This window comes from Dreissena polymorpha, chromosome 11 (assembly GCF_020536995.1).
Source record: "Dreissena polymorpha isolate Duluth1 chromosome 11, UMN_Dpol_1.0, whole genome shotgun sequence".
In the NCBI taxonomy this organism is placed as follows: domain Eukaryota; kingdom Metazoa; phylum Mollusca; class Bivalvia; order Myida; family Dreissenidae; genus Dreissena; species Dreissena polymorpha.
In genome coordinates, this window is record NC_068365.1 from 40,366,180 (window position 1) to 40,393,105 (window position 26,926).

Here is a 26,926-nt window from a genome sequence, read left to right on the forward strand (position 1 = left end):
GAATATGGTACAACTGTCTAATTGTACCATATACGTATCTGCAGTTTTGGGGTAAAATGCCTGACCGAATATGGTACAAACTTGTACCATATTCGGATGAAAAATGTACCACATTCGTTCCGAATATGATACACACTCATCATCGTAATCATCATCATCATCATCATCATCGTTATCTCATCATCATCATCATCATCATCATCATCGTTATCTCATCATCATCATCATCATCATCATCATCATCATCATCATCATCACATCAATTATCAACACCCCAATGATCATCATCGTTGTTATCTTTACCAACACCACCATCATCATCACCATCAAAACCAACATCATCATATCCATTATCATGATCGTAATGGTGATCACAAAAGTTTTTTTTGTGATGATAATGACAGCGATGTTTTCGGTCGATAATGAGGATGTTGTGATGATGATGACGACGATGAGAATATCATCATCATCATCGGCCAATAAACATCGCAATCATCATCATCACAAATATTTTGTTATCATCATCATCATTATCATCATCGTCGGCCGATAAACATCGCCGTCATCATCATCTAAAAACTTATCATCATCATTATAACCATCATCATCGTCCGATAAACATCGCTGTCATCATCATCCCAAAACGTTTGTTATCATCATCATCATCATCATTATCATCATCATCATCATCATCACCACAATCATCAAACCCCAATCATCATAACCACTGTCATCATCATCACCACCACCATCATCATCACAATTTTTTTACCATCATCATCATCACAAATGTTTTGTCATCATCATCATCACATATTCATTTTACATTTTGTATTTTATAATTTGTTTCATTCAAGAGATTCAACAAACTTGTACTTTTTTCATTTATTGGTATACTGACAGGATTTTTCAAAGTAATATTGAAGAACATAGAACAGCATTTAAATTTTAATCCAACTGTAGCATTTTGACAAGACATAATATACATATATACATTCATTTTAGTAGCAGCCAAAATATCCCAAATGTGCTTCGTAAAAAGTTACCAGTAAATGAGCAAATGACAACAAATTTCCGGTAGAAGAACATAATCATCAATCACAAAAATAACATAACAGGTTTCCAAACACCGATATACATGTATATTTCACCTGTAATGTCTGTACATGACATCTATGATATCATACCAACCGATCACTAACACGCAAACGCAGCCATGCGTTTGCCCATTTTGGCCCCTTGATGATTTCTTTTATTGCCGAAATAAGACCGCTGTTTCTGCCCGCTCTTGTTAATAGGAAACGAACGCTAACAGGATTTCTGTTACTAGTATCTAGTCCAGTATCCGGCCGAATGTAAATTCTAGGTGTTTGCAAACTCATTGACCTTATTAAATCTCTAAAGGGTTTGCCGACCCTGCCAACACAAACTGGATTGACGGGTTTGATTGTATGCAGAACTTAAAAATTTCAACTTGAATGTGAAGTGGTAACATCAGAAATGGAAAAGTCGTTCGCTTCTGTGCCCTCCTATTGTTTATCATATCTTGAAGCTCTTTCAGGGCTGAACACACAGAGACGTCACCGTTGTCGCCAGAGTCACCGTTGTCGCCGGAGTCACCGTTGTCGCCAGACGCAGCGTTGTCGCCGGAGTCACCGTTGTCGCCGGAGTCACCGTTGTCGCTGGAGTCACCGTTGTCGCCGGAGTCACCGTTGTCGCAAGAGTCACCGTTGTCGCCAGACGCAGCGTTGTCGCCAGATGCAGTGTTGTCGCCAGACGCAGCGTTGTCGCCGGAGTCACCGTTGTCGCCAGACGCAGCGTTGTCGCCGGAGTCACCGTTGTCGCCGGAGTCACCGTTGTCGCTGGAGTCACCGTTGTCGCCGGAGTCACCGTTGTCGCAAGAGTCACCGTTGTCGCCAGACGCAGCGTTGTCGCCAGATGCAGTGTTGTCGCCAGACGCAGCGTTGTCGCCGGAGTCACCGTTGTCGCCAGAGTCACCGTTGTCGCTGGAGTCACCGTTGTCGCCGGAGTCACCGTTGTCGCAAGAGTCACCGTTGTCGCCAGACGCAGCGTTGTCGCCAGATGCAGTGTTGTCGCCAGACGCAGCGGTGTCGCCGGAGTCACCGTTGTCGCCAGAGTCACCGTTGTCGCCAGAGTCACCGTTGTCGCTGGAGTCACCGTTGTCGCCGGAGTCACCGTTGTCGCAAGAGTCACCGTTGTCGCCAGACGCAGCGTTGTCGCCAGATGCAGTGTTGTCGCCAGACGCAGCGGTGTCGCCGGAGTCACCGTTGTCGCCAGAGTCACCGTTGTCGCCAGACGCAGCGTTGTCGCCTGACGCAGCGTTGTCGCCAGACGCAGCGCTGTCGCCAGAGTCACCGTTGTCATACGACTGTTCTAAGCGTGAAATTATGTCCTTGTACACGCGTTGATTGATACGGATACTAACGTAATGCATGCCAAATCCTTCTGGGAAATACCCCAATGCAATTGTTCCAACATCACCATCGAACTTTCCATCTGCTGACACAATTGATGAGTGTTCTAGTCCTCGGGTAGAAACTACCAGGCACTGCAAATTATATTCTCTCATAAGTGCAATGAGCGTGAGGTTGTCGCCGTATGTCCCATTCTTAGACATATTCTTAACGTATTCATCAAATGTTTCATCATAGACAAAAGTTTCATAGAAATATCTGTTTTCTACAATGTGATGGACTGCTTCCTTACGTAAAGCATCTACGTCTTTGTATATACCAATTTTACCAAGTTGATGCGATATAGCAGCAAATTGACAATTTCCATCCGGATTTGGGTCCATGGCAATATTCACCCCATCCAACAACTGCAGATTTTCATGGTGTGTTAAAACATGATAGTACTTAGTTCTGTGATTTTGTTTCTCTGAGCGGTTCTGTTTTAATGAATGTTTTTTAATTTTTCGTTGTTTCTCTAACGCAACAGTTAGGCTAGTCATGTTTTCGACCCCAACCGATTTGCTTACGAATCCAAGTTCGGGTTTGTTCGGTACTTGAAATGACACGATATAAACACCATTTCGTTTTACTTTTTCTACCTTGCCTTCGATAACATATCTTTTGGTTGGCACCCTGGATTTTCGAAAGGGATAGCGAATTAATACTGTCTCTCCTACTTTGTACTTGCTTGGGGAAGTTGCGTTTTTCAACAGCGACCTGTAAGCCTTTTTATTTGCTCGCCGTATGGTTTTCTTTATTTCACGAGAACTATGACGTTCTTTGGTAAAAACATGACTTCTTCCGTAGTAGGCTTCAAAGGGCGTGAGACCCCCAAGAACTCGTTTGAAACTTGTGTTTATGGCATAGGCTAAATCTTGAAGCCCTTCGACCCAGTTAAATCCACGTTTACTTTTTGTTGCAAATAGAATCTTGGCCTTTATAACACTGTTTGACCTTTCACACTTGCCCTGTGATTGAGGATGATACGGCCTACTATTGATCATTTTGATGTTGTACTTGTTCAACAAAAGTTTCATACTAGGGCCTTTAAATTCCAGTCCGTTGTCACATTGGATGATGTCAGGGGCAAGGTTAACCATCAACACGTCCTCTAATGCCTTTGCAACTTCACGCGAACTCTTCGTTTTCAGGGATTTTGGCATAACGTACCTAGAATAAACGTCCACGACTTGTAGAATATAACTGTATGTGGACCCCTTGTAGCTAACACTTTGATTTTTCATGTTAATTATGTCAATCTGCCATCTTTTGCCTGGTTCCTCTTCTGTAATTGTCTTTGGCTTTGGCTTGTTTGTAAATCTCGGATACTTCTCATGGTAATACTTGCTATTGTACAGTATTTCAAGGATAGCTTGTTCCGAGAACCCCGTGTAATTTACTTTCAGTTTGTTGTAAATAACCCTTGCTTCACATCCTTTGTTTTCCATGAACATCTTCTCAACAAATCTAGGAAGATCTTCTTTCACAAGGACTTGCTTTCCGCCACACAATAAAGAACCCCGGTCACCAAGCTCGAAGTCCTTACGTTTTCTAATCATGGCCAAACAATTATTCTCTTCAGGTGTCCGTTTCTTCACAGGGACATCGAACGATCCGTTTAAACATCTGACAATAATGTCGTACTTCGACCTGGGCAAGCACCCTAATTGCTTCCTTTTTCTCCTAATTGCTTCCTTCATCTGAAATAATATAATAAGTTATTATACATTTATACTTCATTAGTTAATAGAGCTTGTATTGAACACCGCGTGTCGAAAACGAATGTCTCACGACATGAGCTGAGCTAAAATCACTCGTCTGATAGCTCCGCTAAAATTTACAATCCGAACTTCCGGGCAATATGCGCAATGAAAGTAGCAAGTACTTCATGTAAAGTTTCATTGAAATCCAACCGAATTCAAATTCAGGGGAAAAATAGCGGGCAAACTTATGGCGGTCAACGGACAAACGGTCTGTAGAAACCAATGCTACGTGGATGGAAGGGATATAAAGATGGGGCCCTGGGGGCCTAGGTCGCTCACCAGAAGTCACGACTAGGCAGGGTTCGAAGGTCAAAGACCTATAAACTCCATAAAATTTAAAATGTTCAAATCTACAGATTACAGGAGCTCGATCTGATTTTGGTGGAAAATACACTTTCGAAAAAATGACTGTAGCTTAAATATTTTAGCAGTTTAGGAGTTACGCACCCGGAAGGAATGCCACGGACAATTGGATAGACGGACGGACAACTGCAAATGCACTCTGAGGGGGGGGGGGGGGGGCATAAAACATAAAAATCAATGCATGTTAAAACATCAATGCATATTAAGACAACTGAAAATTAAAATGATGTACAGTACTTACTGTCAAGAATTCTTTTGAAGTTTGAAGAAAGTTTGGATTTCAATTCTTTCTAGTCGAAAATCACAACTTTTCTTGCCGACTGCCAAGTCAAATATGGTTACTGACTTCTGAGTAAGACTCGTGTGCAAAATTCCCGCCTTTTTAAAGCGGCACGTTATCAAAGAAAAAATCGGAAACTTCAAAGCTTTGTCGGCTTCTCAGCAATATGACGTCGGAACGACAAATCAACTTTACAAAGTAATGTTTAGGAATACAGTCACACCTGTCTAAAGCAGCCAGTCATATGGCAAGCGGTTCGACGCATAATCCCAAGAAACTAGGTTTCTCATGAGAACCTAGGTTCTCAAAATGAGAACCTAGGTTCTCAGAATGAGAACCTAGGTTCTCGCTTGAAGATTGCATATGACGTCAAGAACCCAAGTTTTCAAATGAGAACCTAGGTTTTCATGAGAACCTAGGTTCTTATTTGAAAACCTAGGTTCTCATGAGAACCTAGGTTCTCATTTGAAAACCTAGGTTTTCATGAGAACCTAGGTTCTCAGAATGAGAACCTAGGTTCTCATGAGAAACCTAGTTTCTTGGGATTATGCGTCTAACTGCTTGCCATATCCGTGGTTTTCATTTGGGAACCATAGGTTCTCTGAGAACCTAGGTTCTCTGAGAACCTAGGTTTTCAGAGAACCTAGGTTCTCTTGAGAACCTAGGTTCTCATTATGAGAACCAAGGTTCTCATAGAACCTAGGTTCTCATGAGAACCTAGGTTCTTTGAAAACCTAGGTTCTCATAGAACCTAGGTTCTCTGAAAACCTAGGTTTTCTGAAAACCTAGTTTCTCTGAGAACCTAGGTTCTCAGAGAACCTAGGTTTTCAAAAACCTAGGCTCCATGAGAACCTAGGTTCTCTGAGAACCTAGGTTTTCAGATCTCTAGGTTTTCAGAATTACGCGTCGGACGGCGTAAACTTGCTCGTTTGGAATACGGGACACATTATTCAGGGCGCAGGATCAATGGGGTTCACATATGATTACACACGGGCTGGACAGAATGAAAACACGCCGTTAAGAACTTTATTTTTGCAGATATCTCAAGTTATTGAAATATGTTTGCAAAGTCTTTAGCGCATAAGTTTTTCTTGCAATGTTGCCGATATCTTACGATTGAGTAATACATTATTACACATAATCAATAGAGATAAAACTTTATACCATAATGATTGCTTCCTACATGTAGGTCACAGACATACTTAAAATAGAAAACTGTACCGTACAGTCGTTTGAGGCCCGAACAAGGGAACTGAATATTTGAAACTCATTCAATGCTGTAACAATGTATTATGTAACGATTGATCTGACTTTTGAGTCTCATAATAATATTTGCAATTAAAGATGTATTTCATAAACAGTTCAATTTTTTATTAACGTGTTCAGACCAATGTCGACCGATTACTTTACTAATTTCATTCCTCAAGAACACCCATGCACGGAAACATGAACAAGAAGCGGTCACCGACGGCTAATGCCTGTTGTCACAAATATTCAACAGATAAGTTTAGTAGAATATTACTGAGCATTGTCTGAACATTGTTCAGAAAATGCTCTTGGGGAGAAACATTCACGGTTTCACGCCTATTTCTATTCATTTTACACATATGCCGCCAGCGTGTACCAAGCAATGGGAGACAACTGGAGGTTAATTATTACAAGCGGTTCGACGCATAATCCCAAGAAACTAGGTTTCTCATGAGAACCTAGGTTCTCATGAGAACCTAGGTTTATGAAATCCCAAGAAACCAAGTTTCTCACGAGAACCTAGGTTCTCATGAGAACCTAGGTTCTCATGAGAACCAAGGTTTATGAAATCCCAAGAAACCAGGTTTCTCATGAGAACCTAGGTTCTCATTTGAAAACCTTGGTTTACGCTTGAGAACCTAGGTTCTCATGAGAAACTAGGTTTTTCATGAGAACCTAGGTTCTCATAGACACATAGAACTTAGGTTCTCATGAGAACCTAGGTTCTCATTCTGAGAACTTAAGTTCTCGTTTGGTATCCTAGGTTTTGACAAGAACCTAGGTTCTCATTTGAAAACCTAGGTTCTCATGAGAACCAAGGTTCTCATTTGAAAACCTAGGTTCTCATGAGAACCTAGGTTCTCATTCTGAGAACCTTGGTTCTCATTGTGAGAACCTAGGTTCTCATGAGAAACCTAGTTTCTTGGGATTATGCGTCGAACCGCTTGCCATACAGTCAAACATCCTTATTTTTGGAGAGATATATTCATTTAAAAGAGCTCAAAATCTCTTAAATCGGATTTTGGTGAAAATACACTTTCGAAAAAAAAAAGTTTTAAAAATTTGAAAATTGCTATTAATGATCTCCACGAAAGTATCTGGCCCGCCCGGGAATCGAACCCAGGCCGCCTGCGTGCCAATCTGACGCGCAACCGACTGAGCTAGCCGGCGAAACAGTAACACAACCAGCAAAATCCATGTAAAGTGTGGTTAGGTTAGCTGTTTCTGTTACTGCTAGTTACGACGACGACGACGACGACGACGACGACGACGATGATGATGATGATGATGATGATGATGATGATGATGATGATGATGATGATGATGATGATGATGATGATACTTTTGTCACTTCCAATATTAGGTTAATACAATGTATTTGAGTTTGAAAAAAAGTTTACACATCGGCAGACTATTTCATTTATTAAGAAATACATAATTTATGTACCATATACGTAGGCCATTTTCAATTTTATGAGTTTTTTTGGTATGTACCAAATACGTTTTGGCGAGCATAGAAAAACTTATTCCAACCGAATATGGTACAATGTTTGTACCATATTCGGTCGAAAATTGTACCATCTTCGGTCCGAGTATGGTACATTTGTACCATATTCGGCCGAATATGGTACAAATGTACCATATTCGTTTTTGTACCAAATACGGTCCGACATACCCTCATGAAGGTGTTGCGCATGAAATGTTTGTAAATCTTCATAACATGTTTAAGGACTATCATATTTTCAGCTGGAAAAAACATGCTCAGCAATGTAAGATATTTGTATTGTATTTTTGAATATTTCACGGCGAAAAAACAATATTTTTTTTTAATGTTCAAATTGGCATAACTTCACTAAAGTTTAACCAATTTTCAAATATGTTTCAGTTTTGTAATGCTTATGTAATTCTCTTAAATTTTTTACAAACATCAATGGATACTCAATTTTTTTTTCGATACCACAACAGCATTACGTACCTTATCAAGGACTGGCTGGGTAAACGTTGAACTGACGGCGGTTACGGCATCTGTGCAATCAACGTTCATGACGTATGGACTGACAGCTGCAGCCAACGTCACTCCTGCTTTCACGCGGATACTGAACGCTGAAAAGAAAAGTGATTTTATTTCATTTTCATTACAGACATTGTTTGTGAATATTATACGCATCATATATAGTTATCACGAATTTAACGAACTGTTTGAATCTGTGTTGAAAACGTTTGGCTTATATTTCAGTAGGAAAAGAGAGCATATTATTGCATACTGACAAGGCAATCCAAGCAACTTTATATCACTAAACAAATGACTATAGAAAACAAAACGGTGGCTCTGATCGACGTTTCTGTTAATTAGCAATTACTGTAAAATCAGTATTAAAGGTCATATTCCGATTTTATAACAAAACCTTTAACAAGTATCAATATTCTAAACCGATTGGAATCATCAAGAGCAATGGCAAAAATTATTATGCTACTAAAAAAAACGAAAATCTTGTTTTTCGTAAACCGCTCGGGTATTTTGCCACCTTTTTTTTTTATAGAGACGTCATTTTTACACAACGCGCATGCCAAGGAAACTCATGAATTATCGTTGATTTCGTGGTTTGGTTACGAATATACGATTTCACAGTCCGACTTATGTTTTTGTTTGGAAATTAAAAATCCGCTCATTTTCATGTCGTTTTTTATACCACAAGAAATTTAATGCCGACAAACTAGAATTAGTTAACACTGTTAATAAAAAGCGATTAACGGGTGGGGGTAATTGTGAAACCATGTACCAGGGCTAGTTGCGGCTACCAATTAAAAAAAGGTGGATTCCGGCGCTCGTGTGGAGCACGTGACAACGTCGTCGCTGTCGGTGACGTTGAACGTATGGATGGTCGCCGCGGCCGCCTGCAAACCATCGTTGATGAAAGTTCCGGTAGAGGGTAGTAAGGTTATCACTGGGGGCTGTAGCTAAACAATTAACTGTAATTTAAATGGGCCATACGTATATGAGCCTTGCTCTGGGAAAACAGGGTTTAAAGCATCCGCGTCAATTGTCGTCACATGTTAGCCTGTGCTGTCCGCACTAATGTCACAGGGTATAAATTCATATTTATCGTTAGTAAGTTATTCGTTATTCATGTCGAGTAGTTTTAGGTAGCTCTGATATAAAGTCTGTAGTTTTAGTTATTTTATAGTTAACATATAGTTGAATTTAACCTAATTTAGCACGTGCACGTAACAACCAATCATACACTTTCCCTCCTTTATTCAGTTGTTTGCTGAAGGTTGCTTCAGACAGCCATTCAATCTTTGATTGAAACATTATATTATTTGTGTAGGACATTTTATATTCCTGCAGGTAACTTATTTGAATCTTTTATTTATTTTATCTGTCAATTGTTTGTATTGTTATTTAAGACATCTGACGGTTACGGTTGTGTTTATTAGTTATTTATTAAAATAACTTATTGCGAGTAATATTCACACCGCCATGCAACGCTAGTCATTATTCATGTGTATTTCATTTGAATGCATAGATATATTATCTTGATTATATACCTAATTGCATGTATTAATTGTTTCTATTTCAGATACCTTTATCGATCTATTAAAACTTTAAACCTCGATTGATTCGATAGTTTGTCGTCGAACCCAAAGTACGCAAATTGCGCGTAGCTAGGCCGGCAACACTGACATATCAGAGACGATAACATTAATTCTCTTCTTCACGAGAATTATGTTTAGGCAGTAAGTAGCGTCCCTTTTTAGCCTGTGCGAACTGCATAGTCTAATCTGGGTGAACACTTCAAGCACAAGCCCAGTTTTCTAGAACGATGCATATAATTAATAGAAGGGAAAGTGGACATCCTTGTGAAATTCCTTTTTTTTACGTTAAAATATATCTTCTGACAAAATGACGATTGCTTGCTAGTCATGACTTTTTTTTGATGATTTTGAAAGATAATATGGTTTTTGTTAATATAGATTTATTTAATGATTTTTTTCAAAGTGGCGAAATGAAGATTTAAATAAAAAATGAAAAAAAAAATGAAAAAATCAATTATTCAAAAAGTTAGTTTTTATAATATTCAAACAGGCAAGATATATCTCCCAACTTGATTAAAATAGTTAACGTATATGCTTGTTTATTGGTACAAAAATTACAAAGCGTTTAAATCGCTGTTAGTCGAAGCAAAACAATGTGTCACCGACATATGGTTTAAACTACGTAATAGTTTCAAAAGCATCCGTGATTCAGAAGTACAGAGTCAGTTTTTCCTTTATGTTCGATCCTCACGGCACGATCTTATTTTATCTTTTCTTTGTGTTTATGCTTTTAAAAAGTCCCATATCTTATAATTTTGTTACTTATTCAATTTAATTATATTCTACGTTAATACGAAAATCTGTCGTAAGTACATTAAAAATCTGAACAGAAATTTCATACCTATCAATTCGTGCCATTTACTTTTAATTTCTTAATGCATGTCGCTGATACTGTGCTCCGAAACGTTTCCGAAATTGCTCCTTTTACAAACCTACATTGGTCCAACTTAATTATATTTTCCAAAACATGAATTGTGTCCTTGACCTTTGACCTTGACACGTCACGTCTGTTATGTTAGTTTAAAATCCATTTATGTTAAATTACGTAGCGCCCATGAAAGTGTTGTTGTTGTTGTTATAGTGTTGGTATTGAAAGGTATAAATAGATATACATACGAAAAAATTGCTGATTCAAACAGTTCCATACAAACCTCGTCGACAATATTGACGTTAAACGCTCCCGTGATATCATTCGCGACGTATCCGTCAGTACATTTTATCGTTAACGGCAACGGAACGGTCTGGTCGTTGAAGTCGATAGATGCTTGAGTTACTGTGATTTTGATCCAAACAAATATATGACGTCATACTATACACATATATGACATGACTCATAATGTACCAAAAAATAACGTCAAGCTGATCCACACTATTCACATATATGACGTTAACATGACTCATACTGAACACATACATGATGTCATATTGTACACATATATTACGTAATATTGTACACACTAATGACGTTATACTGCATTGTTAGACATAGCAAAAGAAGAAACTGTCAGATTAGATGGCCGTTTACAAGGAAATTTGAAAAGACTCAGTTGCGGCCGCGATTTAACCAAGCTTGGGATATTCGTGAGGAAACAATTACATATTATATAAAACGTTATCTGTGAAATGTCACGAATGTCGATGTTTAATTTGAAAGAATTGCCAGAATCAAAGCTCTGCTCTTTTACTAAAATGTGGTCGGGGATCGAACCCGGTACCGCGTCGCTATTAAAGCTAGCTCATAATGCAAGGCAGTATAAGTTCTTCTTATACCGAACCCTGCTACATTAAAATTGAAGGAGATATGTTTTATAATCTCACATACTAATGCAAAATAAATGCGATTAAAAGATGAATGAACAGACGGGTCGACGATGATACTTCTATTGGTTCAATTGCTTTGTCGGCTCAGTTACAATTTAGAAGTACCCCGTGTACTCTTAAGTACTCTTAAGTTCACTTAACTGTACCCCGTGTACAAAAAATACGCTTAAAGGCACCCGGTCATACCCCTAGGTACTTTCTTACTTAGTATGTATTTTCCGTACCACGGGTACTTTGTAGTATACTTATGAACATCCGGGTACTTTTAAGTACATATAGTTCCTGAACCGATGAACCGACAATGACCAATTGAACATTACTAAATGTACCCTTGTGGTGGTTCATGAGCCTTAAAATTGTAGGCATTCACACTATGATCAATGATTATTCTACCAGGTTGTTGAGGATTTGCCGGTGACGTCACTTTTCTGACCTCATACGCAGAGGCTACGGGTGACGTCACAGAGCAAGTTGTATCAGGGTCTGTAGTTGTGAATATCCCGAGCAACGTCTGTGTGACAGTGGCGTCAGAGATGCTCGCAGAACTTCCGGGCATGCCGGGGACAAAAGTCGGCGGCTAAGATGAAATACCAATGCAGTGGTAAACATAAACGTAATACATTATTGCGTGATAGAACGCTTCATTCATGATATAACAAAAGTCGGCGGCTAAAGTGAAATAGGTAACAGTTCACTTGTAAATAAACCCTTTGTTTGCGGGGGGGGGGGGGGTGGGGGTAACATAAAATTGCCTACCGTATTAATACAGGCTGGCTGTGTGAACGTGTGATTGACGGTGTTGACGCTGTCTGAACAATCCACGTTGATGACGTGAGGTCCATCGGCGGCCGCTAATGTCGCCCCCGCTTTAACGCGGATATTGAACGCTGAAAACAAGCATAATTCGTCGGTCGGTTAAAAAAATAACTCGCCGAAATAAGTAATTATGAGTATTTGTTTGTTTACTGACTACTGGAGGAAAGGAGATTCTTACTGTAGCGGAGGGAGAAAGAAGCTCGTGAAATGGTATACTTTAGACACTTGCTTGTAGAAATATGACCAGCCCTCAATCAAAAACGGGGCTTTTATGGAATTAAAAAAAATAAATATTTAAGCTGAAAGTATCGTGGCTAATTAATCTATGCGAACTGCACAGCCTAATCAGAGAAGACAATTTACGCACATGCATTAAGCTCCGTTTTCCCAGAGCACGGCTCTTGAATAGTTTAAGACAATTGGATCCTATCTAGATCTTACGAGAAAATTACTCCAGAAAACCAGATTTTAACTTGTAATCGTAACACGAGACTATGCGGTATTGACTTATAATTCATTTCAAATGTGTTTTACATATAATGTAAAATGCATTTCTGTTTAGCCACTTTTGCAACATTGAAATTCGACGACAGACAACCTGGGCTAGTGGCGAGTACCACTTCAAAACGGGCGTTTTTGCGGCGCTCTCACGGAGCAGTTTACGGCGTCATCGCTGTCTGTCACGCTGAACGTGTGGAGGATTGCGGCGACCGTCTGCAAACCGTCGTTGATAGCCGTTCCGATCGCTGGAAGTACTGATATCACCGGAGGCTAAAGTCGCAAAGAGAAAAAAAATGTGTAAAACCCGGCAAACCCCGTTGACTCTGCAGCCTGTTACTGCATGTGCGTAAAGTGCAGTCTGCACAGGCTAATCAGGGACGACACTTTTCCACATAATGAAGATTTTTGCGAAGAAGAGACTTCCGTTCAACGAAATGAAATCCACAAAAACGGAAAGAGTCGTCCCTGAGTAGTATATGCGGATTGCACTGGCGAATATCCTTATGGGATGACACTTTACGCAGATGCACTGAACCCATCAAAACATCCAACATTGCTTTTTAAAACAGTTCCATACAAACCTCGTCGACAATATTGACGTTGAACGTTCCCGTGATGGCGGTGTTTCCATCCGTACACGTGATCGTCAACGGCAACGGAACCGCCTGGTCATTGAAGTCTATAGACGCTTGTATAACGGCGGCACTGACCCACACTTGGAACTCTAGAATAAGACATGTTTAAAGGTAAAAAAATATATATTGGTTGTTAAAAATTTATTTAAAATGGTGTGGTCTTTACGGATCTTGTTCACGATGTCACACTTTTACAACAAAGCGTAACCTAGACTTATTGAGTTAGGGAGGCGGATGTACACTCGACACGCTTCACTTGGTGACCGACGAACTTACAGTCGGAGTCAGATCGAATGCATGCGCTTACTCGCATACACCATTGAGACTTCTGTATCGAGCTTTTATCAAGCGTGCTCCACAAAACGACTTATTATTGAGAAGACTTAATCCGTTATTAAAAGACGCCATACCCGGCTTTTGAAGATCTGTCGGTGACGTCACGGGTCTGATCTCATACACTGACGTCAGCGATGACGTAATACTGCCTGTCGTGTCGGGATCGGTAACGGTGAAGACACCGAGTGACGTCGCGGTGACGGTCGAGTCGGAAATAGACGGAGATGTGCCGGGAATTCCCGTAACGAACGTCGGAGGCTATAAAAAATATAAAATACAATGATTTTTTTGTTGCAGTAAAGACCTGTATTTTATTAGTAAAATCCGTGCAATATGTGATTATATAGATGGATGTTAAGCGTTCTACATAAAAACACAGTTAATGAAATATAAGGAGTATTTTAAAATGAATTGCTCAACTTTAAAAATGAATTGCTAAAGTCAATGGTTAATATAAAACATTTATAGCATTTGTTTTCAAAATCTGAACTGTTAACTGAATGACATATAAATAAATAGATGATCAATAGTAGAAGTAGTATTTGTAGTTGTTGTTGTTGTTGTCGGTGTTGTCGTTGTTGTTATTGTTTTTGTTCTTGTATACAATTGATCAATTATAGTGTTCGATGTCTTTGACGTTCAAGTTCTTGACCAGTTGTGTCAATTTGACAAATGAAAAGCGACCGGCAATTTTCACTATACATTTTTCTGTCAGAAAGAAAATCTATGTTAAATTCCAAAAGATTGAATGTGTATACACGAAATACCGTGTCACCTAACAGAACAGGTGAAAAGATGTTTGTGTACAATAGTACCGCTGTGAACAAAATCAGCTTGAATGTGCAACATCGTTTGCTTAAAAATACAAGGATATGTTCAAAACCCATCAACACTCAAAATCAACGAATATTTCTTACAATATTTCGAAAAATAAAGTTAACACAAAAAAAATAATGTTACATATAGCAATATCCTAAATTGCAAAATATGTGGTAGTTCTCATGATTACGACGCTGCCCGGAGCCAGTATCGAGTTCGCTGGTAAATATTCGGATATCGTGGCGTGAAATTAACATGGGATCTTTTGTCGCAAAAAAAGTAATAACGAGCATTTTGTATCTCATTAAATATATGCTACCATACCATATATAGCGTTGAAAATTTCGCTATTGCTATAAGGAACACTGATTTCGTATGGGTTAACTTTATTTTACGAAATATTTTGCGAAATATTCGTTGAGTTTGAGTATTTATGTTACTATAAAAAAAGGATATGTTAATATTTCAATTTTTGAGAAAAAAATGTTCTTGAAAATACAGATGATTAAAATCACGTATGTATTAATTTTTTGTCTAAAATATCAGGCTTTTAAAAAACAATATCACAATATAACGAATATGAAGATGTCACAGATTCGGATGGACAATATTTTTGTGAGCACTATAATATTGCGAGACAAATGAAGTACAATGATTATTATTTGTGATACATTAACCCATTTATGCGTAGTGGACTCTCCCATCCTTCCAAATTGGATAAATTTATTTCCAAAATTAGGGATGTCTAGTATATTTATTTCTATATTTAGAATAGGTCTTACAAAAAATCATTTAAGCAAACAGCGCAGACCCTGATGAGACGCCGCATCATGCGGCGTTTCATCTGGGTCAACGCTGTTTGCCAAGGCATTTTTTTCTAGACGTTAGGCATAAATGGGTTAATGTTCGTTGATTTTGTGGGTTTACCGATCCACGAATTTAAAGCGGATATATACGATTTTTATATGTGCTGAATTGTAAAATATTTATACAAATATGTTATAATAACACACAATATGCAAGAAAAATGATACATTTAAGACGAATTTCATAAAATACAGCAAATACAAATTAGCGCCCCGAGCCGATTGTGACGAAGATAATTCGTAATTATTTTCCTACAAAAACCGATGCATTCGTCTTTTTAGTAAGTGTTCGTGTGTCGTATGAATCGATATCGCTGCAGGAATTTCAAATGAACCGTTAAACTAAATTTAGATTCACATCGTACATGCATGATATACATGCTGGCGAATTCGGCTGTACAGCCTTTTTCGATTTCAGAATTAAATATCTGGCTTATTTAGCATTTTTCGACACATGTTCTTCTTAACTTTTATTTTAGTTTATAGTGAAATATATGTATAATAAGTTTTTACACATTTTATATTAATAAATAAATATTTGACAAGATCGTATAAGATCGTATATACCCGCTTTAATTTCAACATTTCTTCCTAAATTGAAAATACACAAATTGACCTGCGTACGAAAATGTATTTTAGGCAACAAAATATCATGGCCACAAATATAAAGAGAATATTATGTGAGTTTTGAATAAAGATCAAGTTTATCACGCGAGGCTTAGAACCATGTTAGCGCGAGGCGTGCCGAGCGCTACCATGGTTCGAGCCGAGCATGATAAACTTGATATTTATTCAAAACTCACATAATATTCTATTTATTCTATTATTTCATCCCCTTTTCCATTAATAATTATAAAACATCGCATTTTATGACGATTTTATCTTTCCGTTATTGACAAAAACGTATTCTCCATTTTTTGGAAAATCCCAAATCTGATCTAAAAATAGCGATAGTATAAAGCTTAAGTTTATAAGATCGTTGTTATAGTATCGATTTTTATCTGGTTATAGGATAAAAATGATTTCGAAGTACCTTCTCAAGTAAGGGAGCAGGTAACGTTCTTTGAGCAGTTAACTGCGTGATTGAGAACCCACGAAGTCCACGAAAATTAGAGTAGACCGTATAATATGGACTTCGCAGTACTTCACAGATTAACGTGTCCAAGGAAAAGACATTTGTCAAACAAAAAATCACGAAATTAATTCCGACAAATAAAATGGTTTGTATGGTACCTTATCAAGTAAGGGACACGTGAACGTTTCGGTTATGATATTCGCCGGCGATCTGTCATCAACGCACTGAACGTTATCGAGGAGAGGTGACGTCGCCGCGTCCAACTTCACGCCGGCTTTCACCCAGATGGCAAATGTCGGCGCCGTGACAGGAACCACGTTGAAGAAGCTGTCCTGTGGCGCCTGTGGCGTAAGGAGGCGATACCTGTACCTTTACACCTATTTATTGTTGCTCGAATGCATCGAGAATCTAAAGGTTATTCAAACTCTATCGAGTCCGATTCCTGGTTAGATCCAGTACTTGGTGTCTTTGGGAGGATATAATGAGAACTCCCACATTGGGGATCGCACATATGAACGCCCTGTCGCTAGGCGGACACCATATCTATAACACCATGGCATTCTCACATACAGGATAATTGGATGTTTATTTGTTTCAGTTGGTAATCGATTTTAATGCACAATAAATAAGAAAGCTTCTTATTTGCACACATTACTGCGCCAATTGTGAAAATACCGGTATTTATTTTTATGCAGTCATGAGTTGAACAAAAGAACACTATATCAACAAGTTTACTTTAAAGTTAATGCTTTTTCAAAGTTTTCTTACTGTCAAGTTCTTTTCCCATTTGCTTTTTTGTACTGGTATTTATATGTTTAGTCTCAATAGCAAAAGCTTTTTGTTGAAGTTTACATGTAAAAAAACACTTAAAAAACAAACAGCCCGTGGGCTTTTATTCATTGTTTGTGTACTTGATGGGTGTATAAAAAGTAATAGTAATTATACAATTTACATACAAAATCTATAGTTGATATTTCCAGAATTTTACGATTATACTCAATATAACGATTTTTATATAGTAATCCCAGAAATTACTTACCTAAATTGAGCAAGTTATGAAACTCTGGTCGTTGGCGTCCGTGACGCTTAACGTGCGAAGTGACGCCCCGTCAGCAATCCGTCGGCACGCGCCGGCGACAGCGTAGCGGGAAGTCCGGTAAAAACCGGTTTCTAAAGCACTATGTAGGTTTATTGTGATCTTCTTATAAATCTGGAAACTTCATTACCTGTTTGAAGCAATAGCGAAAACAGAAGAGTAACACATGACGTTCTAAAAATATGCAGGACCGCGACGTCAAACCATAGAATCATTTCTTTACAGGTTTTAATAGAGAACGAATTTCTTCTTCCAAGCTTCTGTGACATTTACATTTGACGTTTTTGCCTTAAAAATTAAGGGCGTCATATGTAACCAGCATACCCATTTTGATGATCGTAAGTCAAAGCGTTCTCTTGATATCGAAGGGAAAAGAAATTGATTAGGGACCGACCGACCAACTTTGAATCATCAGGCGATTTATTTTATAAATTTATCTTACGGACGATTCCGGAAATAGTCCATGTATCACGATTGTTGAGATCTATCTAACCGAGGAATCCGGACAAAATCGATGTATCACTATTGCGACCGACCGACGTACTTTTCGAACAGTGGAATACCAATTACAACGGAATGAGTGCTAGAATGTGTATTGAGAAAAATTATGACAGTGCAAAACACATGTTTTTTTGTCAATAGTTTAAACGCTAAACGTTCACATCGACTTCAGTAAACAGTATTTACTAAATAATAAACGATAAACGATTAACTTATTCGAAAACATGTTTTAACAAATGATTAAATCGTTTTTCAGTTATTCATTTTTATTATGCTTACGTCATCGGCCATATTGATGGTCCTTGATGACGTCACAGTGTTGATAGCATCAGTGCACGTGACGGTGATCATTTAACTCGTAGCAGAGTCTTAATCAAGCAGGGCAATCGTCTTGACGTCGAACCCTTTAAAAAAAGCACCTAATTAACCATGATGGCTTAGCAAAAGGTGTCACCAATATTTAAACCATTTAAGCATCTCTTAAGACACTCGCATTAACAAAAATTCATCCACCTTCTCCTCATCATCATCAACATCCACCTCCTCCTCCTCCTCCTCCTCCTACTCATCATCATCATCATCACTATAACATCATCATCATAAGCAGCAGCTGCAGCAGTATACTGATAATTATATTCCTACTCCTCATCAACAAAACCACTATAACAATCATCATGACCATATTAATGGATTCACCACTATCACAATCATCATCATCATTAAAATAACGTCACTAAACTTACGTATTACCGTCACCAAACTAACGTAACGACGTCTGCACATTAACGTAATGACGTCACCAAACTTATGTTGAGCTCCGGTAGCGGTATCCACCTTGGTGATGCCAAACTTTGCACTTTCCGGCGCGTTGATGGAACAGGAAATAGCGTCATCCTGGTCGGTAACGGTGAACTGATGTACGGAAGTGCCCACTGGCGATAGGTCACCCAGCGGACCGGAAGTACCCGAAAAATTGGTTAGAACGGTGGCCTTTAATGAAGATTTGCTCTTTTTTTCAATTTGAAAGTAAAGCATATTCCATATCTTAAGAATTATTTTTTATATATTAGAGGTAAAAAACAACTTGTGTTATGTATCCCATGATGTAGGCTATAATATCAATGTCTAATATATAAAAAGTTAGTTTTTTCAATGTTGTCCAAGCAATATCAGGCCATATTTTCTTAAAACAAACGCTTTTCTTCATTATACCGTTTGCTTCACATCGGGAACTAAAATACACAACTTCTATGTCTGGAATCGAACGTCTCCTGTACCGCAATCCTCACGCCTCCCCCACCCCCGCCCCGCCCCGCCCTCCCCTTTCGCCCGCCACGCTTTGGCGATCCACAAATGTGAATTATTTCATATATCTGTCATTGCATTGACCAAATGCAACCGTCCATAGCTTTGGAATGTATTGGACGCTGCTTTCCGGACACATCAACGGACCGACAGACCGAGCTACTCCGAAACACTGCGTTCATGCGGTCTTCCGATTGCGGTGCTCATGTAGGAGAGAATACCGGTGAATTCGATAAAGAAATGAGCCGCGCTGGGGTAAAACGGGGCTTAATGCACGTGCGTTAAGTGTCGCACCAGATTTATCTGTCTAGTCTGCAGAGGCTGATCAGGGACGACACTTTCCGCTTTAACAGGATTTGTTGATAAAAAAGAGAATTTCTTTAAAGCCTCTATAACGTTCAAAATCAAAGACAATTTCATAAAGTTTTTCGTAAAATAAAGTTAACACCTAAGCAATCAGTGTTCCTTATAGCGATAGCCACAATTTCAACGCTAGATGTCATATAATAACATATATTTTTGTAGATAAAAAAATGCTCGTTTTTATTTATTTGTGACACAATTAATTCCATTTTAATTTCCCGCAAATATATCTATTCAAACGAAACACGAACACTTAAATGGTACCATGTTAGTGTTAATGTGTCGGATGAATACATATCGTTGCGGGAAACAAAAATGGAATTAAATATGCAAAACAATAATAAAAACGAGCATTTTGTGTCTGCAAACATCTATTTTACCAGACCACATCTGGCGTTGAAATTTCGGCAATTGCCATTAGGAACACTGATTTTTAATTGTTCAACTTTATTTTACGAAATATTGTAAGAAATTTTCGTTGATTTTGAGTAGTAATGGGGCTTTAAAAGTAAAATGCCGTACAAGCGGACTGCAGAGGCTAATCTCAGACGACACTGTACGCACTTCCATTAAGCCCCGTTTCCCCAGAGCGCCGCTTAAATGTACACGTACCGCGTCCGAAATGTCCACCTTGTAACTGCTGGTGATTTGGTCCGTCTCGTCACTGCACGTGATCGTCATGGATTCTACAGCGGTGACGTCATGATTCAGCGTACTCGCTGACCCCGCCTTCAACCAAAGTTCTTAGGCTGCAGATAAAACAAATTTCAAACTTTAACTAGTTGACAATAATACTGCAAGAACTAAAAATATAAATTATTGAATAAAATCAGAGTAATGTAATAAAAACGAAAATTTTATGAAAATTATATATAAATATAATAAGAAATAACACATATTTAACAAAAAAATGAAGAAAATATAAATAGTTCATTTAACATATTCAAATAAGTGCAAACGTACATTTTTTTAAAATAAGTTCAAAAAATGAAAACAGTGAAAACATAGTCAGCCTAAATGTTTAAAGAAAATAAAAATAAAACTCACTATATGTATCAGTATGAACTATCCAAAGAGTTTGTTTATTGTTGGTCAGATGACTCGTTTAGAGAAAATAGAGCGTAATTCTTGTTCATTAAAAATAATCACATAGCAGCCTGTGCAGTCCGCACAGGCTTATTAGGGACGACACTTTCCGCATTAATGGAAAGTTTCGTTTATAGGCATTTCCGAAACGAAACTGCAGTGCAGGCGGGGCGTACTTTTTAAAAGTTTTTTCTTAGATTTGTAAATAATACGAACCTGATCCAACCGTTTTGTTTTCAAACTTGGTGTTATCGACTGTGCACGTAATTGGGTTCGTGTCCGTGACGTCAAATGCATAGAGAGACCTAGCCGTTGTCGTGACGTCACTGATCGGGGTCGGGTGAACGGTCAGAAAAGAAACCGGAACAAACACCGGGGCCTAGAGAGAAGAGGTCAATTAATTCAGAAAAATTCACTCATTAAGTAGTTGCATTACATAAACTCAACCAGAAACGATAAACGTTTTATATAATTTTTGAATCCCTTTTTTATAGACTTCTTAAACCGCTGACGAAATGCTAAGTAGAAGATGTCTTATACTTAAACATCTTAAGAGCAATTTATTAAACAAATACATTTATATGAGTATTGTCAAGTTGTTTAAATAAATAATCGTTCACATTTGCCAAAATACTATAATTAGGTATACTTGTACTTATAATATGAAATCTTCAAATTGTATTAGATTTTGAATGTATGGCTTTCAATTAAATCAAAAATATGTGATATATGTTTTTCTGTAGTTTATAGAGAAAAATATGCATTATTATTATATTCGAACAGAAAAAACTATTAATGAGACAAAAAGTGAATTCTTTCATTATCTTTTACGATCAAATGACGGATGTATTATTCCCGCGAAGGTCTTAAGTTTAAACCTCTTAAACTGTTAATAAACTGTTAAAAAGAATTAAATAACAAGACAATATTTTGTACATCCGCTTGTAATGACATAGAAAATAAATATATTCACTCATTCATGAACATATTTTTTAATTAAATGGGACTAGGGATTTTTCTGAAATAATCACGTAATGACCTAAAAACGATGTCATTTTACAGTAAAAAGTGAACATGAGCGAAAGTTTTCACTTTCATGAAAACAGTAGATTATCATATTTAAATCTCTGAGATTTTTTTCGATGCATTATCCATTAAAAAGCATTAATAATATTAAGCAATAATTGAATTAATATTTCATATATGGTTCACTGATATTCCCCAATAAATAAAAAGAAAAAATAAGGTAAGCTCACACAATGTTTTACTCTGATAGATCTGGCATGCACCGAATTTAGCACTACTTTTAGAGCAAAATTAGCTTGGACAAAATACCCACATAAGACTAGCTTATTATCGTCGACCAGGATTATAACTGAAATTAATCTTAAATCACAAGTCAACTTGTTTCGACGTCAGCTTTCTTTAACGACACACTGTTCTTTACGTCACGTTGTGTATGACGTCACGCGATTTCTGACGGGTCACTGATGACGTAACACTTACTGTATTCGTAACGGTGACTGTAATTGTTCCGGTGGCGGTGTCGCCGCAGCGGTCGGTGGCAGTGATAGTCAGTGGATAACTTCCGGCACTCAAGGAGGCGCCGCTGCGAATATCATCTGAAAATTTGAATTGATATATATTGTTAAAGAATAAGGTATGGAGATAACCAGGGTTTTTTCACTAGACAATGTCGTCTAGATTTTTTTATTTATTTGAAAAGCCGTACCTATACATGTACTATGAAAACTAAGTACTGGAGGACAACGGCATACAACTATGTACATAAAGTAGTTGCTACGCCTGAAGAAGTTAAATACTGTTGAACAAGTTAAGTCATTGTAATGTTCACGTGCTGTCACTGTAAGTAACAAATGCCCCCAAAGAATTATTTTGACCCAAACGTGTGATATTGACCTTTTCTTTCTTGTCCTTTGAGATAGCAGCCAAGTTTTTGAATGCCATAATATAAAGTTCATCAGTGGTTGGCAAAATTATGGATTATAATGCATTGTTGTTGTTGTGTTTTTTTTTCAATCAAAATCAAGTCTGGAAATCGGCCCCATTCCCAATGGAAAAAAGGTATATTTTTTTCGAAATAGGAGCTAAAAATTCCCAATACAAGGTTTGCAAAAAGAATTGATCTCAATATTTTGTCCATTTCTCATCCATATGAGCTCAACCTTAGTATATATTATACTGAAATCACTTATGTTCTCAATTTTGAAGCATCTTTTAGCAAAACAATTACAACACTGATTCCCCAATTTAGGCAAAATGACGCAAATTTTCCCCATCCAAATGGACACGGCCTCATTCCCAAAATGGTAAAGAAAAACACACACTGTCGGTCAACTCTTGAAATCAAGAAAATTCATGTCCCACGTTCTCAAGAAAATTCATGTCCAACGATATCAAGAAAATTCATGTCCCACGAAATCAAGAAAAATCACGCCCCAAGAAATCAAGAAAAGTCTTGTCCCACGAAATCAATAAAATTCATGTCCCACGAAATTAAGAAAATTCATGTCCCACGAATAATAATGAGTTTACAATATTCGAAGACCGGCTCATATCTATCATAGGCTGATCATATATTTCCTTGCTGAAAATAATCGTTTCAAGACGTACATCCCGTGGCAGTCTTAACCACCAAGAAAAGGGAACTTCCGGCAGTCTTCATGACGCTGAAACCGGAAGTAACCGCCACGAGATCGGTTGTGTCCGCATCCGTGACGTCAATGGTGAATATCGGCTGTGACGTCTTAATGTCGCTGATTGTGACGCTATCGTCCACGATTACTGGATCCTCATCTGAATTATGAAATAAATGCGAGCTCATAACATAACTATTAACTGATAATACAAATTATTTTCGGTTTTGTTTTTGTTTCATTGGTTTCTTCTTTGTATGTTTTTTCTTCTTTAAGACATACTCAGACTCGCAGCAATCGTATTGATTATATCGATAACGTCAATCACATCAAATCATATGAATCACTCAATCACACCAAACATAACAACCACATAAATCACATCAATGGCCAAAAGAACTTTAAAAAAAGGACAAAGTGAGCGACGACCAAACCAAATGTTGATAGACGTACCCTTTAAATATGTGAGAATCCCGTAGTTGGCGATATACATAGACAACCGCTACTTACTGGCAGTCACAACCGCTCCGTCGGCGTAGGTTTTGGCAGTATCCGGCGTCATCGCCCAGGGAACTTCCGTCCCAACGACCGGGGCCGCCATCACCTGGTTCTGGGTGCTCGAACCCGCTGCGACGCTGGGAGGAATGAGCTCTGCACCGGATGTGTACCTGCGTAACAATAACAAATAGGGGAATTCCACTTCGACCCGATTCCCCACGATTTGTCCCGATTTCCAATATTTTGAGGTCAGGGACATTCTTAGCTCAATCGGCGAAGGTCCTAACTCATTTGTAGTTAGCCGCGTGCCGATCGTAAGTTATTCCTTCAACTCGTGAGGTCCGGAAAAATCGTGGCCAGATTTTAAACGTGTTTAAAATTTGACCAAGACAGAATTTAATCGCAGTTGACTCGTAACAGCGTCGTAGTGCGTTCTTGGGCGTCGTGATAGAATCGTAGGTTATTCGTGACTCAATCGGGAAATCGGTGATCACGTGATCTGTCTACGAATCAGTTACGACTTTGTCAAGACTCTCAAGAGTTCAACCCGAGTGATTTGCGAGCCCGCTAAGATTCTCGCGATTAAGTAACGAAACAGTTACGATTTTGTAAAGAATGATTAAGAATTATTATTTTTCTATCATGTTTTTTGTCGAATAACCCACAGTAAGGAGTATAGATGCGTTGGAATTAAATCACGAATGCGGAGCACGAGTGCTTTGATAACACGAATCTATACTCCTTACTGTCGGTTATTCGACAACAAGCCATCATATAAAAATATTATTCATATTCTAACACGATTCGGATTGATTTGGTTCAAGCTTTTGGACGTGAAGTATAATTTCCAATACTCTGCCCCTCTTAGTACAAAGTTCAATATTTAGTGACGTCATTGAATTGTACAAACATATGACGTCGTTTTCATTCATAAATATTTTGCAAATTACATCACTTTCATTGAGAACAACACTAATAAAAACTAAATGAACACACGTGTATTAATTCTTTTAAAAAGCTGACATGCTATAAATGTTTTCTTAATTACGTTTCTTAAAAAAAACATTCTTTGCAGGCGTGGTCAAGCCACTTATCACTAAATATACAATTTGTTGTTTCATTACATTTATATACATGCTACATTTATTGCATTTCTTTTATAGCGGGATTTAGCACGTGCATTTTACTGCAATGTTTTCTTTATTTATTCGGAACTATTTTCGAAACATAAAACTCCGCCCACAATTTATTGCAGAATAACCCACACTTGATTTCCTTCTATGTCTATAGAAAACAAGTCGCGTGCGGTGTTAGAATCAATATCAGTAGATATTGGCGCCGAATTAATGGGTGCGTTCGGTGAGGTCCTAGCTTAGTCGTGACCGATCTGCATCGTTCGTAGTACAGTCGCAGAAGATTCTTACACATCGTAGTGAAGTCGCGACCCTATTTGCAAGACTTCAACCGAACCCCACGATTCGTCGTAAATCAATCGTACCAGTGTCGTAACTGAATCGTAGACTGTCACGAGTCTTCCCGATTCAATAAATGTGATAAATCGTAGCGAATCTTGGGCTTGTTTTCGTGGTGGAATAGGGCCAAAAGACAGTCAACTGGTAACACTATTCACTTTTTACCGCGATAGCAGCACTAACATTCGCGGTAGGGCAGACCATCGGATACAATGTTTTCTATGTACCGGAAGTGTATGAAGTGAATGGTGTTCATTTATTCACACACATATGAACTGTTTTATATAAATATAACAATCTTAAATCAAAAACGGCCATGAACATGGAGTGATGTCACACATACCACCCTATGACGTCATCGATTTCAACCTCTACTGTACCCGTCGACAAAGGAGTGTTTAGTCCGACGGCGGCTGAAAATAAGCGAATTTGTACATTTAAAATACAAAATAAAGAACGACAAACTATAAAGTAAATCATGTGGAAGTTCTTTATTTATTTTTATGTTATTGCTGAGAATTTGTTCATTGTAAATACATTATTAGGACCGGAAAATTATTAATAAAATCATGTTAAAGTTCTTCGTTCTCTTCTGACAAACACTCAATATACATGTCTGATGTTCAATATTTTGCCGTGCCGTTTATCAGAATATCGGTGACTAAAATTGTGGCAACTGATTGTTTTAATTTATAACGAACATTTGTTAGGCATAGGTGTATAACAGTGTACTTGTTCTATTCGTGAAAAAAATCAAAGTAAAACAAAATAATCGAAACGCCGAATGTCATTATTCCCTCTTTAATTTCAGTGTAAAGATATGCGGATTTTTTTTAATAACCTTCCGAGAATTAGCTTGTACTTTTGTGTGGAACTTGTTAAATAAAATCAAGTTAAGTTTGTCTGATCTCCGTTACCTGTAAATGTTTGTTGCGCAATAAGTTCGTAACTTGATGTCGATGTCGGCCGCCATAGATGCATCGTGACGTCCCAAATTGACGTCACAAAGAATTTCCAGTTGTTGAGCGTTCCGCAGCAAGGCGACTTGGAAGACCCAATAAAAAATGTCAGCCCTAAAAGTGGAAAGTGTTCAGATAAAAAATTATGTGTTAATTTACGTGTTTGTAATCAATAACCGTTTACGTGTTTGTTATCAACGACCGTTTACGTGTTTGCTATCAATGACTGTTCACGTGTTTGTTATCAATGACTGTTTACGTGTTTGTTATCAATGGCCGTTTACGTGTTTGCTATCAATGACCGTTTACGTGTTTGTTATCAATGACTGTTTACGTGTTTGTTATCAATGACCGTTTACGTGTTTGCTATCAATGGCCGTTTACGTGTTTGCTAT

General features: G+C 38.0%; 2 protein-coding genes and 1 long non-coding RNA gene across 2 annotated transcripts in view; 1 reads left to right on the forward strand and 2 right to left on the reverse strand.

Annotated features, from left to right (window-relative positions):
* Positions 1-8,224, reverse strand: part of LOC127850684 (uncharacterized) — a 16,256-nt gene extending 8,032 nt beyond the window's left edge. Inside the window, exon 1 of the mRNA XM_052383942.1 lies at positions 8,104-8,224. The gene's annotated coding sequence lies outside the window, so the exon portion shown is untranslated. The remainder of the gene's footprint in view (positions 1-8,103) is intronic.
* LOC127850679 (uncharacterized) overlaps positions 1-26,926 on the forward strand; it is a 272,021-nt gene that overhangs the window by 160,662 nt on the left and 84,433 nt on the right.
* On the reverse strand, positions 24,190-26,631 carry LOC127850695 (uncharacterized). Its single transcript, XR_008035415.1, has 3 exons — positions 26,490-26,631; positions 25,916-25,985; positions 24,190-24,270 (listed from the first exon to the last, which is right to left on the reverse strand). It is a non-coding gene; the product is annotated as an uncharacterized LOC127850695 (long non-coding RNA).